The 14907-nt window shown below is 43.1% G+C and overlaps 3 long non-coding RNA genes across 3 annotated transcripts; 1 reads left to right on the top strand and 2 right to left on the bottom strand.

The window, feature by feature from the left end:
- Positions 1-420: 420 nt before the first annotated feature.
- LOC308465151 lies at positions 421-1596 on the bottom strand. Its single transcript, XR_013980286.1, has 2 exons — positions 1548-1596; positions 421-925 (listed from the first exon to the last, which is right to left on the bottom strand). It is a non-coding gene; the product is annotated as an uncharacterized lncRNA (long non-coding RNA).
- A 6768-nt stretch (positions 1597-8364) lies between these two features.
- On the bottom strand, positions 8365-9982 carry LOC308464860. The gene is made up of 2 exons (XR_013980164.1): positions 9938-9982; positions 8365-8990 (listed from the first exon to the last, which is right to left on the bottom strand). It is a non-coding gene; the product is annotated as an uncharacterized lncRNA (long non-coding RNA).
- Positions 9983-11122: 1140 nt separating this feature from the next.
- On the top strand, positions 11123-12517 carry LOC308465590. Its single transcript, XR_013980510.1, has 2 exons — positions 11123-11163; positions 11986-12517. It is a non-coding gene; the product is annotated as an uncharacterized lncRNA (long non-coding RNA).
- The last annotated feature ends 2390 nt before the right edge of the window (positions 12518-14907 follow it).

Raw genomic sequence — 14907 nt, forward strand, 5'->3', positions numbered from 1 at the left:
ATAGCACCTATCAGGAAATCCCTACAACAAACTTATTTAATCAGCTTTTATGTGTGGCAGCACCTATTTTTGGAACTCTCTCACATTACAAACCAGACAGGTGCTTCTGAAGGGCATCTGTCCCAGATCTCAGACAAAGGACCTTGCTCCTCCTTGTGTTCGCTACACCCATTAAGTCAAGGAGAGATAACAGCTAGTGAATCTTGGATGTTATGTGTGTCATACATGTGCCCTTCCAATGAGCTATGGCCCCCTATCCAATATTGCATGTGAGATGGAGATGTGCTCCTCAAGAACTCAGCTTCTGATCCTTTCTAGGCAAGCAGCCCTTCAGCTGGAGATGCTTGCCAAGCAGATGACTTATGCAGGATCTATGACACATTCCCCATCTCAAGGCAAAGGAACACAAGAACACTCTGCTGTGCTTTAGAATCTTTATTAACTTCTATATGAACATATTTCTCCACCACAGAGGAATTATTCAAAGAGATGAAAAGAGAATGACCCCCAGGACCACCATGATGATAAAGAGAAGACAACTCCTCCTTGAAGGAAAACAAAGCAAAGTAAGAAGGAGATGAGAAGAATCCAGGGTTGTAGAAGGAGGCAGGAATAAACTTAAGGCACAGAAACAGATGAATCCAAGGACTCTGTAAGCATGGAGGAGGCAGCAGCTTTCAACGCTTCACTGAACTTCAGCAGCAGCAGCCTTGCTTAGGATAGCAGCAACAGGAACCACAGCCACAACAGCCACAGGAACCACAGCCGCAAGAGTTGCAACAGGAGGGGGAACAGCAGCAGCAAGGAACGCAGCAACAGGAAGGACTGCAGCAACAGCAGGGGCAGCAGCAGCACTTGCAGCAGCAGGGAGAGCAGCAACAATTGGAGCAGCAGGACATCTTAGCGGTGGAGAGGGATGGCAGAGCTGAAAGAATTCAAGGGATTTCTCATTAAGCAAACACAACACAATATTAAGGACACCTTAGATATCCAAACATTACAGCTTAAGACCAACGTGAAATGTATGTTTAAAGTTTGCTACACATTGCATCAAGGAAAGGAATGCATAAACTGGCCTCTTCTGACTCTCCCTTGGGAAGTCACTGGAAGTCAGGCTAACATATCTGAGAGGATGCTCTCTGAGACCCCAACATCCTATTATGCAACAGATGACATGCTTGGCAGAAAAAAAAGACTATTTTAGATCCTGTACAACACAATACTAGGCAAACGTTTTAGTCCTACAATGCTGAAAGAATTCAGGCCTAAAGGCAAGATCCCAACTTCTCTTTCAATGAATAAAGACATGTGTTGTAAGAAATGGCATTTGCCAGAGAAAAGTAGGTTTAGAATTCGAATTAGCATCAAAGAAATTATGCTTTTCTCCATGCACAACTCCCCATGTGGAAGGAGGCCAGGATTGGCCACCAAGAATAAGAAATATACTGAACCAGTTTCATTACAAAACCAGAGCTGTTAGACTACATCCTCAAGACCTGAAGCTCTCTTGAAATCTAGTGAACCAAAAGAATGAAGACAGAACATACCTTTTTCAGTGATAAAGTTTGTGTGGATGTTGGATCCAGTGAGTGAGTGAAGAACTCCTGAATGGTGGGCCTTTATATACACCTCTGTGAATCCTTCCGCAAGCAATTATGCACCACCCAATGATGACGAGGTCTTCATTAAAAGTCCTCTACCACACAATCATCAGGTGCATGATTCTTGACTCTGTCCACATCCTTCATTTTCAAATGCAGGCTATTGAAGCTATTTGGCAGTTGCAACACTGTAATTCCCAGTTCTGTCCAAAGGAGGCACTTATGGAATTGCTTTAAATCAATTATGTTCAGATGAAGAGGAACCATATATGTTTCTCTCTGAGATCTGGTGCTATAGGGTATTAGCTTTTAGATTGTTGACCTGTGGACAAAACTTTTAGGCTATTGTTTCTTAGTACATCATGCAACATGGGTCATAGACATGGCTGACTTTGCTTTATTCATTTTAGTGCTTCTACTCTAAGTAGAACTTCTGGATAGAAGCCAATTACTTTGGCACAGCTCAGATGTCTGGTGCAAATTAGGCTGTGATATTCTTTCTGTGTGACAGAATCCTGGAAGACAGGCATCAGAGGCAGCCCAAATGTATTGCAGTAGTCTAGCACTTAATTTTTGTTGTAGTAAACATTTGTGAAAGCCACATATTAAATCAAAAAAATATGGGACTGCTATTGTTCACCCTCCTGTTTATCTAACCAAACAGCCACAATATGGTGGCAAATGCTATTCACGTTTGCTCATTGCTGATAAATATGTGTTATGAGTATCAAATAACGTCCCATGGATCCAAACGTCAGATCCTTAGAGCTTGGGGCGGGAGGTAGAGTCAGAAGATCCGATGGTATTTCCTGGTAAAAGAAGGTGTTGGATCACGATGAGAAACTCCCACGGCACCCATTCATCTCAGCATAATTATTTTTAAAAACAGTCCCATAACTGCCCCTTTAATCAGGGCTGAGAATTACAGTGTTTCCAGAATGCAGTTTTAATCATATTCTTTAAAAGGTGTGTGTGTGTGTGTGTGAATACAGTCAGATGTCATGCCCCAGATGACAGTGTGGGGCAGCACCAAGGTTTAATGCAGACCATGATCCACGGGACTTGTTATTTGATGATCATAGCACATATTTATCAGCAATGAGCAAACATGAATAGCATTTGCCACCATATTGTGGCTGTTTGGTTAGCTGACCAGGAGGGTGAACAACAGCAGTCCCATTTTTTTTATTTAATATGTGGCTTTCACAAATGTTTACTACAGCAAAAATTAAGTGCTAGACTACTGTAAAACATTTGGGCTGCCTCTGATGACTGTCTTCCAGGATTCTGTCACACAGAAAGAATATCACAGCCTAATTTGCACCAGACATCTGAGCCGTGCAAAAGTAATTGGCTTGTATCCAGAAGTTCTGCTTAGAGTAGAAGAATTGAACAAACCTTAGTTAGCCATGTCTATGAATTTTAATGGGCCTGCCTTGAGTACATGTTGCATGCTGTACTCAGAAAGAATGTCCACGGGCCAACAATCTAAAAGCTAATACCCTTAGGCACCAGATCTCAGAGAGAAAGATATATGGTTCCTGTTCATCTCAACATAACTGATTTAAAGCAATTCCACAAGTGCCCCCTTTGGACAGAAGAGGGAATTACAGTGTTGCAACTGCTAAATAGCTTTAATAGCCTGCCTTTAAAAATGAAGGATTTGGACAGAGTCAAGAATCACGCACCAGATGATTGTGTAGTAGAGGACTTTTAATGAAGACCTCGTCATCATTGGGTGGTGCATAATTGCTTGCAGAAGGATTCGCAGAGGGGTATATAAATGCCTACCTTTCAGGAGTTCTTCACTCACTCACTGGATCCAACATCCACACGAACTTTATCACTGAAAAAGGTATGTTCTGTCTTCATTCTTTCGGTTCCCTAGATTTCAGGAGATCTTCAGGTCTTGAGGATGTAGTCTAACAGCTCTGGTTTTGCAATGAAACTGGTTCACTATATTTCTTATTTTTGGTGGCCAATCTTGTTCTCCTGCCTCATGGGAGTTGTGCATGGAGAAAAGTGTACTAATTAGATACTAATTCTAATTCAAAACCTTCTTATCTCTTGGGTGCAAGGGATTGAAAATCTCACCCAGGTCTCTGGCAAATGCCATTTCTTACAACACATGTCTTTATTCATTGAAAGAGAAGTTGGGATCTTGCCTTTAGGCCTGAATTCTTTCAGCATTGTAGGACTAAAATGTTTGCCTAATATTGTGTTGCACAGGATCTAAGATAGTCTTTTTTCTGCCAAGCATGTCATCATTGCCTAATACGATGTTGGGGGCTCAGAGAGCATCCTCTCAGATATGTTAGCCTGACTTACGGTGACTTCCCAAGGGAGACTCAGAAGAGGCCAGTTTATGCATTCCTTTCCTTGATGCAACATGTAGCAATCTTTAAACATACATTTCATATTGGTCTTAAGCTGTAATGTTTGTATATCTATGGCGTTCTTAATATTGTGTTGTGTTTGCTTAATGAGAAATCCCTTGAATCCTTTCAGCAATACCTTACCTCTCCACCGCTAAGATGTCCTGCTGCTCCAATTGTTGCTGCTCTCCCTGCTGCTGCAAGTGCTGCTGCTGCCCCTGCTGCTGCTGCTGTCCTTGCTGTTGCTGCTCTCCTTCCTGCTGCTGCTGTTCCCCCTGCTGCTGCAACCCTTGCGGCTGTGGTTCCTGTGGCTGTGTCTGTTGCGGCTGTGGTTCCTGTTGCTGCTATCCAAAGCAAGGCTGCTGCTAAAGTGTTCAGTGAAGTGTTGAGAGCTGCTGCCTCCTCCATGCTGGTGGACTCCTTGGATCCATCTGTTTCTGTGCCTTAAGTTTATTCCTGCCTCCTTCTACAACCCTGGATTCTTCTCATCTCCTTCTTACTTTGCTTTGTTTTCCTTCAAGGAGGCATGCCAGTTGTCTTCTCTTTATCATCATGGTGGTCCTGGGGGTCATTCTCTTTTCATCTCTTTGAATAACTCCTCTATGGGGGGTGGATAATATGTTCATATGGCATTTAATAAAGATTCTAAAGCACAGTAGAGTGTTCTTGTGTTCCTTTGCCTTGAGATGGAAAATGTGTCATAGATCCTGCATAAGTCATCTGCCTGGCAAGCATCTCCAGCTAAAGGGCTGTTCACCTAGAAAGGATCAGAAGCTGAGTTCTTGAGGAGCACATCTCCATCCCACATACAATATTGGGAAGGGGGCCATAGCTCACTGGAAGGGCACATGCATGACACACATAACATCCCAGGTTCACTAGCTATTATCTCTCCTTGAATTAATGGGTGTAGTGAACACAAGGAAGAGCAAGGTCCTTTGTCTGAGATCTCGGACAGATGCCCATCACAGGCACCTGTCTGGTATGTAACAGCAGAGAATTCTAAAAATAGTTGCTGCCTCACACAAAACCTGATTAAATCAGTGTGTGGTAGGGATTTCCTGATAGGTGCTATCTGCAGGAGGCACTGTCTCATAGGAGCCAACTCCTATGAAGCCCCCACAAGAAAATATTTTAGGGGGCTGGGCACCCCCAAGTTGAGGGGCATTGCCATTCAAATGGTGTGTGTGCATTCATGTGGTGTAGAGCATATCTAGGCCTCCACAATATTTTATTCAAGTTGGCAACCCTGATCTTCCTCCTGAAAACCACACTGATTGGATGACTATGAAAGGGAAGAGGTGATAATTTAAACTGCATCATATTGATTGCTACATGTGGATCCAGCCTAATATATTTTGATAATGTTGATGAAAGCAACTGTTTCAATCACCCCAGCTCCTTTGAGATCTCTTCTCAAATTCCTCCGTTTCTTCGCTGATCGTTTCATTGCCCAGAAGGTGAAGGAAGCAACCAGGAAATCATCTATATTGGACCTGGTCATCACCAATAGGCAGGAATTGCTCTTTGAATTGGAAGTACTGGGGACCTTGGAAGGAAGTGATCATGTCCTCTTGGGTTTCATGATACACAGACAAGGGAAATCTGGATGTATTTTGGATATGTACTGTACTCTGGATTTAAGAGGGCTGCTTTCAAAAAGATGGGAGTCTCTTAAAGTTGAAATATTGAAGGAACAAATGCAGACAATACCAAAAAGAAAGAAAAGTTGGAGGCATCTAAAGAAACCAGTGGGGCTGCATAAGTAGCTTATAGAAGAGATGAGATTTCAGAAGGGCATATCTGCTAAATGGAGGAAATGAGAAACATGAAGGATGGGTATGCACCAGTGGCTAACAGTTGCAAGATGAAGGCCAGGCAAGCAAAAGCTCAGAAGGATCTCGGTCTTGCAAGACAGAATGAAATAACAAATGTGGTTTCATCAGCTATGTTTGAAGAACAGGAAAGCAGTATGTCCTCTGGGTGGAGAGGACAAAGAATTGCTATTGGGTGAAGGAGGTGAAACTGCTCAACCCCTACATTGTCCCTCCTGTCACTTAAAATTAAAGCAGAACTCAACCTGGTGACAACAGGATAAAAGGTGCAAGGAAGGAACTGCAGCCTCAGATAGGAAAATAGGTGGCAAAGGAACACCTAGCTACTTTAAATGGATTCAAATTGGCAAGGCCTGATGAGCTGTGCCCAAGGGTACTAAAGGAGCTTGCAGATATAACCACAGAGCCTCCATCCATAATTTTTGAGAATCCATGGAGGAAACGTGTGGTCCCTGCAGACTGGACAAGGGCAGATGCTGTTCCCATCTTCAAACAGTTTGTATGTGGGGAGAAGACTCACGTAGCTACAGACTGGTCAGCTTGACATCGATACCAGGAAAGATTATAGCACAGATAATTAAACAGTTGACCTATGAGCACATAGAAAAGGATGCTGTGATTACTAAGACTCAACATGGATTTTTCAAAAAATTGTTCATGCCAGGTGAATCTCAATTCTTTTTTGGATAGATTTACGAGCTTGGTGGATGACGGGGCTGCTGTGGAAATAGTGTACCTTGATTTAACTAAGGCTTTGGAGAAAGTCCCCCATGGCAGTTGTAGTGTTTTGATGATGGGCTGGAGATGGAGAACCTGCCACCAGAAATTCACAGAATAATAGAATCATAGGATTGGAGGAATCATAGAATTGGGAGGAAACCCCAAAGGGCATTTAGGAAGGAAGGATTGTAGCTCCGTAGTAGAGCAGCTATTTTGCATGCAGAAAGGTCTAAGTTCATCTCCAGAGAGCTGATGCCAGTCAGTGTCTATCTTATAATGAAAGTACTTTTTTTGTTAAATAATTGAAGGATGGAGGGATTTTGAGGCTGATTTGAACTAGAAGCCATTTGAGTCTACTGATCCTCAGCCTACCAGGTAATTTCCCAGCCTCCCATCAGTTGGGGTAGTGTAAGATCATGTGTATATTTGTGTGTGTTTTACCTTTCATTGTCTAAAAGCTGATTGCTGGAAGATCCCAGAGAAGAAGAAGAAGGTCTTCATGCAGTGCATAGCTAAAACAATGAAAGGTGCTCCCTTGAGAGGCAGTGTTGACCACCAAACTAGATGGCTTTAAAGCAGTATTAGACAAATTCATGGAGGTGGAAACTCCCAGAGCTACAAACCACAATGGCTGTGCGATGTTTTAGGCAGTAATGGTTCTTAATACCAGTTGCTGGAAACCACAGTGTTCTTGTGTTTGTGTCCTGATTGTGCACTATGGGCAATATGTCTTGCCATTGTGAGGACAGGATGCTGGACTAGACCGGCCATTGATCTGACTGAGCAAGCTCTTCTTAGAATCATAAAATCTTAGAGTGGGAAGGGAGCCAAGGGTCACCACATCCAACCCCATGTTTGTATGTTCTTAAATGACCTGGAACACAGTCATTGTCAAGGACTGAGCAGAGGAGGAATGGTGGAGGCCACCTCCCCAGGCTGACACTTCCAGAGAAGAAGGATTGGTTTGAGGAAGGGGTTGGTTTGAGGAAGATCACTACTCAGAGGCAGATGAAGGGGAAAGTTGGGAAATAATGGGAGAGAAGGAGAAGGAAGAGGAAACACCAGGAGGGTGACAGCTGATGGACACAGTGTATTTAGAAAGCGTTCCAAAAAACCCCTCCCAGAACACAGCGGACCTTGAAAGTAGGAGAGCAAAGAGCTCAAAGGTAAAAGGCACTTTGCAGCATCCATAGCGATGACTCATGAGGAAGTGGGAGAGATGGAGGGTGTGGAGTTTCACTCGGAGCAACACCATTACTCCAAGATGCTCCATTTCTAAGCCTCTCTCTGTGAATATTGAATAAAAAGCATTGCTAAGAACTTTCCTTTTCTTATCGGTTCCTGGCAACCTACCGTGGGGGTTTGCGTCATCTGATGCCTGACAGTCATAAGGACAGAAGAAGACCCCTCCAAATCCTGAAGTAATCACCAGCTAGTCCACTACTGAACAGTGACCTATGGTGACTCCATTCAGAAGGAAGCATGCAAGCAGAGATTGGAAGTGAGCAACACTGCTGCTGAAGATTTTCTAACTGGAGATCTCAGTGGTTGAACCTTGGGCATTCTGCTTACAAAACAGTTCCTATGCTATTGCTTCTATACCATATATGTGAATGGTCCAATGACATGGTTGGTCCACCTACCCCAGAATCATCTACCTACATCATCTTGGAGTAGCCCTTCAATAACTCAAGTGGCAGTGCATTTTCCCAAACCCCCCTGGATCACTCAATGCCATCGATTGGGGTGGAGTATGATGTACATCAAAAGCAGGGCTGCTCACACACATTGAGCCTCCCCTCAACTCAATTTAAGGTAAAGATAAAACAAGACTTTAGGAGACGGTTTGCCATTTTATTAGTTGCCGTGCAAGCAGGTAGATTGTACAATAAAAGAAGAATTAGAAATGTAGACGAGAAAGAAAAGAGAAAGAGTCACACACATAGAGAGTGCCATGATGGCATCATGGGAAATGCCTTGTTAGAGATGGTTCCTAGGAGAACATCCAGGCGAGTCAAAGAGTACAGAACAAGAAGAGGAGAGGAAGACACAACTTGAGGATTAAGCACATTCCAGAGAGATATAAAGTCTGAATGTCAGGAATTAAGAAGTAGCCATTGAAGCCAGCACTCATGGTGGTGGGATTATTCGATGGACTATAAACTGTAGATTCCCTGTAAACATTCAGAGCTTCCCTTGGGGTTCTTCAGCATTTGCATTGCTTAGGATAGCAGCATTTGCAGCCACAGCAGGAAGATCCACAACACCCGGAACCACAGCAGGGGGAACAGCAGCAGCAGGGGGAGCAGCAGCACTGCTTGCAACAACAGGGGGAGCAGCAACACTGCTTGCAACAGCCACAGCCGCAGCAGGGGGAACAGCAGCACTGCTTGCAGCAGCAAGGGGAGCAGCCACACTGGCAACAGCAGGACATCTTGAGGAAGAGAAGGAAGCTTGAGCTGCAGGAAATCAAGGGATCACCAGTTAACTAAGCATTAAATTGTTAGATGTGTTAAAGACATCTTTTACTGGTGCTTTGCATTAAGCACTACATATTTCACATACCTTTTCTCCTACTCATGAGGGAGCTGAAATTATTTGCCTACATTACACAAAGATTTTCGTGTCGTATAAAATATGGGAGAAATGTCTGTCTGTTAAGTGTTGAAATGGAGCATTCTGTCCAACCAAGAATTCAATATTGGTTTTACCTTCACACTAAATCCTGGGCCATTTCCCTCTTTATCTAAGAGGAAACTCAGATGTGTCCCCCAGTATAGAAGCAAAAGGGCTTTACAAGCAGTCTTGATTCTCTCACAGATTGATATATATGACATGTTCCCTGGTTATTTCCATGTGTCACCTTTTTATGTTGTAGGTATCAGTAATTTTGATGTATACTTGAAATATATCATGGGTGGAATGCTCCTCGTCAGATGATACGAGAAGAAATTTATATCTCTAGGGAAGTCACTACTGCCATAAGGAGTCCATTCAACCACCCAGAGGCAGGGGAAATGGTCAGTCCTCAAAAATACAACTTATGAAAATGTAGCATCCATCACGCAGATATGTTGAAGAGATAATTAGATGATCCCATCAGGTAAAGCCCAAAGAACCTACAAGGAGTCTGTTATTCAACCCACTTTTCATCTATGTATTAAAACATGCCAGTTGAGATGCTGAATCTGAAATGCTAACAGAATCCAAACTGTGAGACTGTTGGCTCCTCTGTGCATTTGAATCAGATGCATTTCACAAGACATTTCACAAAATCTGAAACACTAACAAAATCCAGTTTTGAGACTGTTAAGAGATTGAGTCACTGAAGTACCTGCTCTTAATTTTAATTTCCCTGCAATGAAGAAAATAAGAAGAATGTTTAAATATTTGGAAACAAGCTTACCTTTGTTGACTATAGGTATTGGTGTGTGGATATTGGATCCAGAGAGTGAATGAAGAACTCCAGGATTGTGGTCCTTTTATATGGCTCTGTGAACCCTTCCACAATCCATGAGGCACTAATCATGAATGAGAAGCTCTACATTAAACCTTGACGTTGGCCTCCACCACACATTTTTAGCTGGTGCGTGATCTGTGACTGTATTCACAACCTGTCACTGTATTCACAAAGGGGCATTTAAGGGGTTGGTTTTAAAACAATTATGCTATGATGAACGGAAATAATGAGAGCTTCTCATTGAGATCCAGCACTTTTCTTTTTAGCCAGGAAAGATCCTCCAGATCTTCTGATTCTATGTCCTGCCTCAAGCTCAAAGCACCTGATGATTGTGTTTGCGGGTCCTGGAATTTGATCCACATAACACATATTTATCAGCAATGAGCACAACTGAATAGCATGTGCCATCTTTTCTTTTTCTTAAAAAAGTAGCTGAGCAGCACAGTGAATGGTAGCAGTTGCACATGTTTTTATTTAATAATGTAGCTTTAACAAATGTTCATTAAACTAAAAAATTAATTACTAGACGAATACAAAACAGAACACCTCAGCCTAATTTTGACCTGACATCTGAACCATGCAAAAGCATCCAGCTGAGGTCTACTTAGAGTAGGCAAACCTAAGTCAGCCATGTCTATGGACTTTAATGGGCTTGCTCGGAACTTGCAGTGGCTGCTACCCAGTGACCTCAAAACAACTATCATCCTAAATCATTGTTATATTAAAATCACTTTATACCTGTTGCATGCTGTACTGAGAAAGAGTGGCCTAAATGTTGTGTCCACAGGTAAACAATCTGAAAACTAAATCCCTTAGGCACCAGATATTTCAGAGAAGCCCATATGATGCCTGCTCATCTGAACATATTTTATTTCAAGCAATCCCATAAGTGCCCCCTTTGGACAGAGGGAGAATTAGAGTGTTACAACTGCAGAATAGCCTTAATCAGCTGACTTTAGAAAGGAAGGATGTGGACACAATCAAGGATCACGCACCAGATGATTGTGTGGTAGAGGCCCATATTAAGGTTTAATGAAGACCTTGTCATCATTGTGTGGTTCATAATTGCTTGCGGAAGGATTCACAGAGGTGTATATAAAGGCCCCCCATTCAGGAGTTCTTCACTCATTCACTGGATCCAACATCCACACCAATTCTGACAACTGAAAAAGGTATGTTCTGTGCCACTATCTCTTCATTCTTTTGATTCCCTAGATTTCAGGAGATCTTGTGGTCTTGAGGATGTAGTCTAGCAGCTCTGGTTTTTCAATGCAACTTGCTCACTATTTATCTTACTCTTGGTGACAATTCTTGGCCTCCTGCCACATGGGGAGTTGTGCATGGACAAAAGCGTGATTTCTTAGATTCTAATTCAAATTCAGAACTTACATCTCTCTTGGACATGAGGGATTCAAGATCTCAAAAAGGTCTTCTGGATACAAAACATGTCTTAACTCATTCACAAGAGAAGCTAGGATTTTGCCTTCAGTCCTCAATTCTCTCAGCATTTTAGGACTAGAAATTTACCTGCTATCCTCTTACAGAAAATCTAAAATAGTGTTGTTTTTCCTGACCAAGCATACATTTCATATTGATCTACAGCTATAATGGTTGAATATAATTCACGTGTCAAACATGTGCGTTCATGAGGAAACCAGCATGGCCTGTGGCTCCCGGTGGAGAAGGAGGTGGTTCCTGAACAATCTGTTGTGCAATTCCTGAAATGGCACAGCAGACCTGACCTGAGCAAGAATCAAGGATCAATGCTCTAGATAAGCAGAAGGGTAGAGATGCATAGCCAAGACAATACTGCATCCCAGCAGAACTGTTAGAATATTGCTAACCAAAAGGTACTTTTAGGATCATTCAGAGGGAAAGCATGATGTGGAAATCATGTCTTTTCTGGTCTCCTGAATGCAGAGCATATGTCTACAGTGTTTTAATATGCCTGAGGGTGTTGTTTGCTTAATGGGAAATCCTTTGAATTCTTTCAGCTCTGCCTTCCCTCTCCACCGCTAAGATGTCCTGCTGCTCCAATTGTTGCTGCGCTCCCTGCTGCTGCAAGTGCTGCTGCTGCCCCTGCTGCTGCTGCTGTCCTTGCTGTTGCTGCTCTCCTTGCTGCTGCTGCTGTTCCCCCTCCTGCTGCAACTCTTGCGGCTGTGGTTCCTGTGGCTGTGGGTGCGGATCTTGTGGCTGTGGTTCCTGTTGCTGCTATCCCAAGCAAGGCTGCTGCTGAAGAAGTTCAGTGAAGTGTTGAGAGCTGCTGCCTCCTCCATGCTGGTGGACTCCTTGGATTCATCCGTTCCTGAGACTTAAGTTTATTCCTGCCTCCTTCTACAACCCTGGAGTCTTCTCATCTCCTTTTTACTTTGCTTTGTTTTCCTTCAAGGAGGCATGCTGCCAGTTATCTTCTCTTTATCACCTTGGCTGTCCAGGGAGTCACTCTCCTTTCAGCTCCTTAAATAACTCCTCTGTTAAAAGAAAACCTTTCCCTGTGGCAATTAATAAAAATTCTAAAGCATGGTACAGAGCCTTGTTGTGTTCCTTTGCCTTGAGATGCAGAATGCAGCATAGATCCCTGAATAGGTGATCTGCTTTGCATTCTCCAAGAATCTCCTGCTTAAGGGCTCCCAGCCTAGAAAGGATCACTAGCTCAGCTCCTGGGGAGCATATCTCCATCTCACATACAATATTGGAACGGGGGCCATATCTCATTGGGAGAGCACATACATGGCACCCTGTCAGGGCTGGTTCAGCTGTGGTTCAGCACCACTAAAGAGTGGCACATTAATGACTAACTAGCCATGGGGATGTCTTTCAAGCACAGCACATCGCTTTTGGGTATATTCACACCTTTCATTAAAATGACATTTATTTGTGGTTGTTGTTTTTTAAAAAAAACTGTACTCAAAGCAAATTACAGAAATACAGTGGTACCTCGGGATGTGAACGGGATCCGTTCCAGAGCCCTGTTCGCACCCTGAAGTGAACGTAGCCCGTGTCTACGCGTCTGCGCATGCGTGGGTCACGTTTCAGCGCTTCTGCGCATGCGCGTGACATCATTATGACGGTCTGCACATGCGTGCACGGTGAAATCCGAAAGTAACGCTCTCCGTTACTTCTGGGTCGCCGCAGAGCGCAACCCGAATTTGCCTAACCCGAAGCGTATTCATTCCGAGGTATGACTATTTACATTTAAAATAAGTATAACGGAAGCCCAGAGTTGGAAAGAAGACAAAGTCCCCACCCGAGAAGAATAGCAAACCAAGCTGATGGAATGCACAGAGATTGCAAAGCTGACTGGAAAACTCAGGAACCAAGAGGATAAAAGCTTTATAAAAGAATGGGAAAGATGTATAAGTTATGTAGACCACCACTGCAAACAGATGAATACAAGAGCAGGATTTTGACTCACTTGTAGTGTAAAAAAATATGAAGGACAATAGGGTTTGATATAAAAATTGAAGTATGGATGCAGTTGTAGACGCTCAAAACAAGACTCCATGGAGGAAAGTCTCTAGATTTGGAGAATCTTATACATATATGCTCTTATTAGTTTGTGTTTATTTGTACTTTGGTTTTATAAACCAATAAATATGATTTATATAAAAAAATAAGTATAACAACATTTAAAGCAAGAGGAATATGTATAAAAAATCTGACTCAGCTTCACCCTACTAAAAGATGAGCAGAATATTAAGGTCCGATAGTATAGGTGAATGAAAAAAAATTTGCCTAAAAGCAAATAGTGATGGTGACAGGGATGCCTCCTTGGGGAGAGCATTTGACATAGGGAGAGCCATCACTGGGAAGGCCTATTCTTATGTCTCCACCCTCCACAGCTAGCTCAGGGTGGGGGTACATGGAGAAGGATGTCAGGTGATGGATGCAGGGTCTGGTTTCAGTCATGTGGGCAGAGGCACTCCTTGAGATACTTGAGTCCTTTATTGCATGGTTACCAGGAGCAGATTTCTGGAGCAGGTCAGCTATAAATGGCACAGCGTAAGTAAAGTTAAACTCTGTATTGGACGAAACAAAGAAGTTGTGGTTGTTTCACAGGAGATCTCATCATTCCTTGTAGATTTGCCATCTCTCCATATGGCAGGCATGCTGTCAGGAATGAGCCAGCTCAAAGTGAGGGTGTAGTGAGTGGGACTATCTACCCCCCCCCCACCATTCCATAAGACACCGGCAGGACTTGGCCAGGAAGGGGGAGAGATCGCTAGTTGTTGCAAATCACAAGCCGAACAGTAAACCTGCCACCACCTCCTTTCCTGGACCACCCTTGAATGGGGTTCAAGGAGTCACTTTACCATGACGCAGACAGAAATTCAACAGGTAGGTGTCCAAACGGTAAGGCACCAGTTTAGCTTCCCTGCGCAAAGGCACAGAGTACAAAAGACAAAAAGTCCTTTTCCAAGTTTATTGAAAAAGCCACTCAAAAAGTTGCACATTTCTTAGAAGGTTACAAACAAAAAAATAAAAACATTGTAAAATATAACTAGCTAAAACCATACTCACACAGCAACAATAGTTCAAAACACAGTGAGTAGTCAAGAGTCCTTACACTGGTCAAACGCCCCCAGGCGAAGTACCAGGACAAGATGTTCTGCCCTTTGCATCAGAATTCCCAAATCCTTTATCCTTGAAAACCCATGTGGAGGACAGGTTAGGGACCAATCATTTCTTTAGGTTAATTCCCAATGGCCGTATGATGAGACTATATCTCCTGATTGTCAGGAGACCAGCACAGCTGAACTTTGTTTAGACTCGGAGACCTTAAGATCAAAAGGCTTTTCCTCCATTCCCAGGCCTCTCTTACATGTAGGTAAAGGTAAAGGGACCCCTGACCATAAGGTCTAGTTGTTACTGACTCTGGGGTTGCGGCACTCATCTCACTTTACTGGCCGAGGGAG

This window comes from Podarcis pityusensis (assembly GCF_964106645.2).
Source record: "Podarcis pityusensis genome assembly, chromosome: 16".
In the NCBI taxonomy this organism is placed as follows: domain Eukaryota; kingdom Metazoa; phylum Chordata; class Lepidosauria; order Squamata; family Lacertidae; genus Podarcis; species Podarcis pityusensis.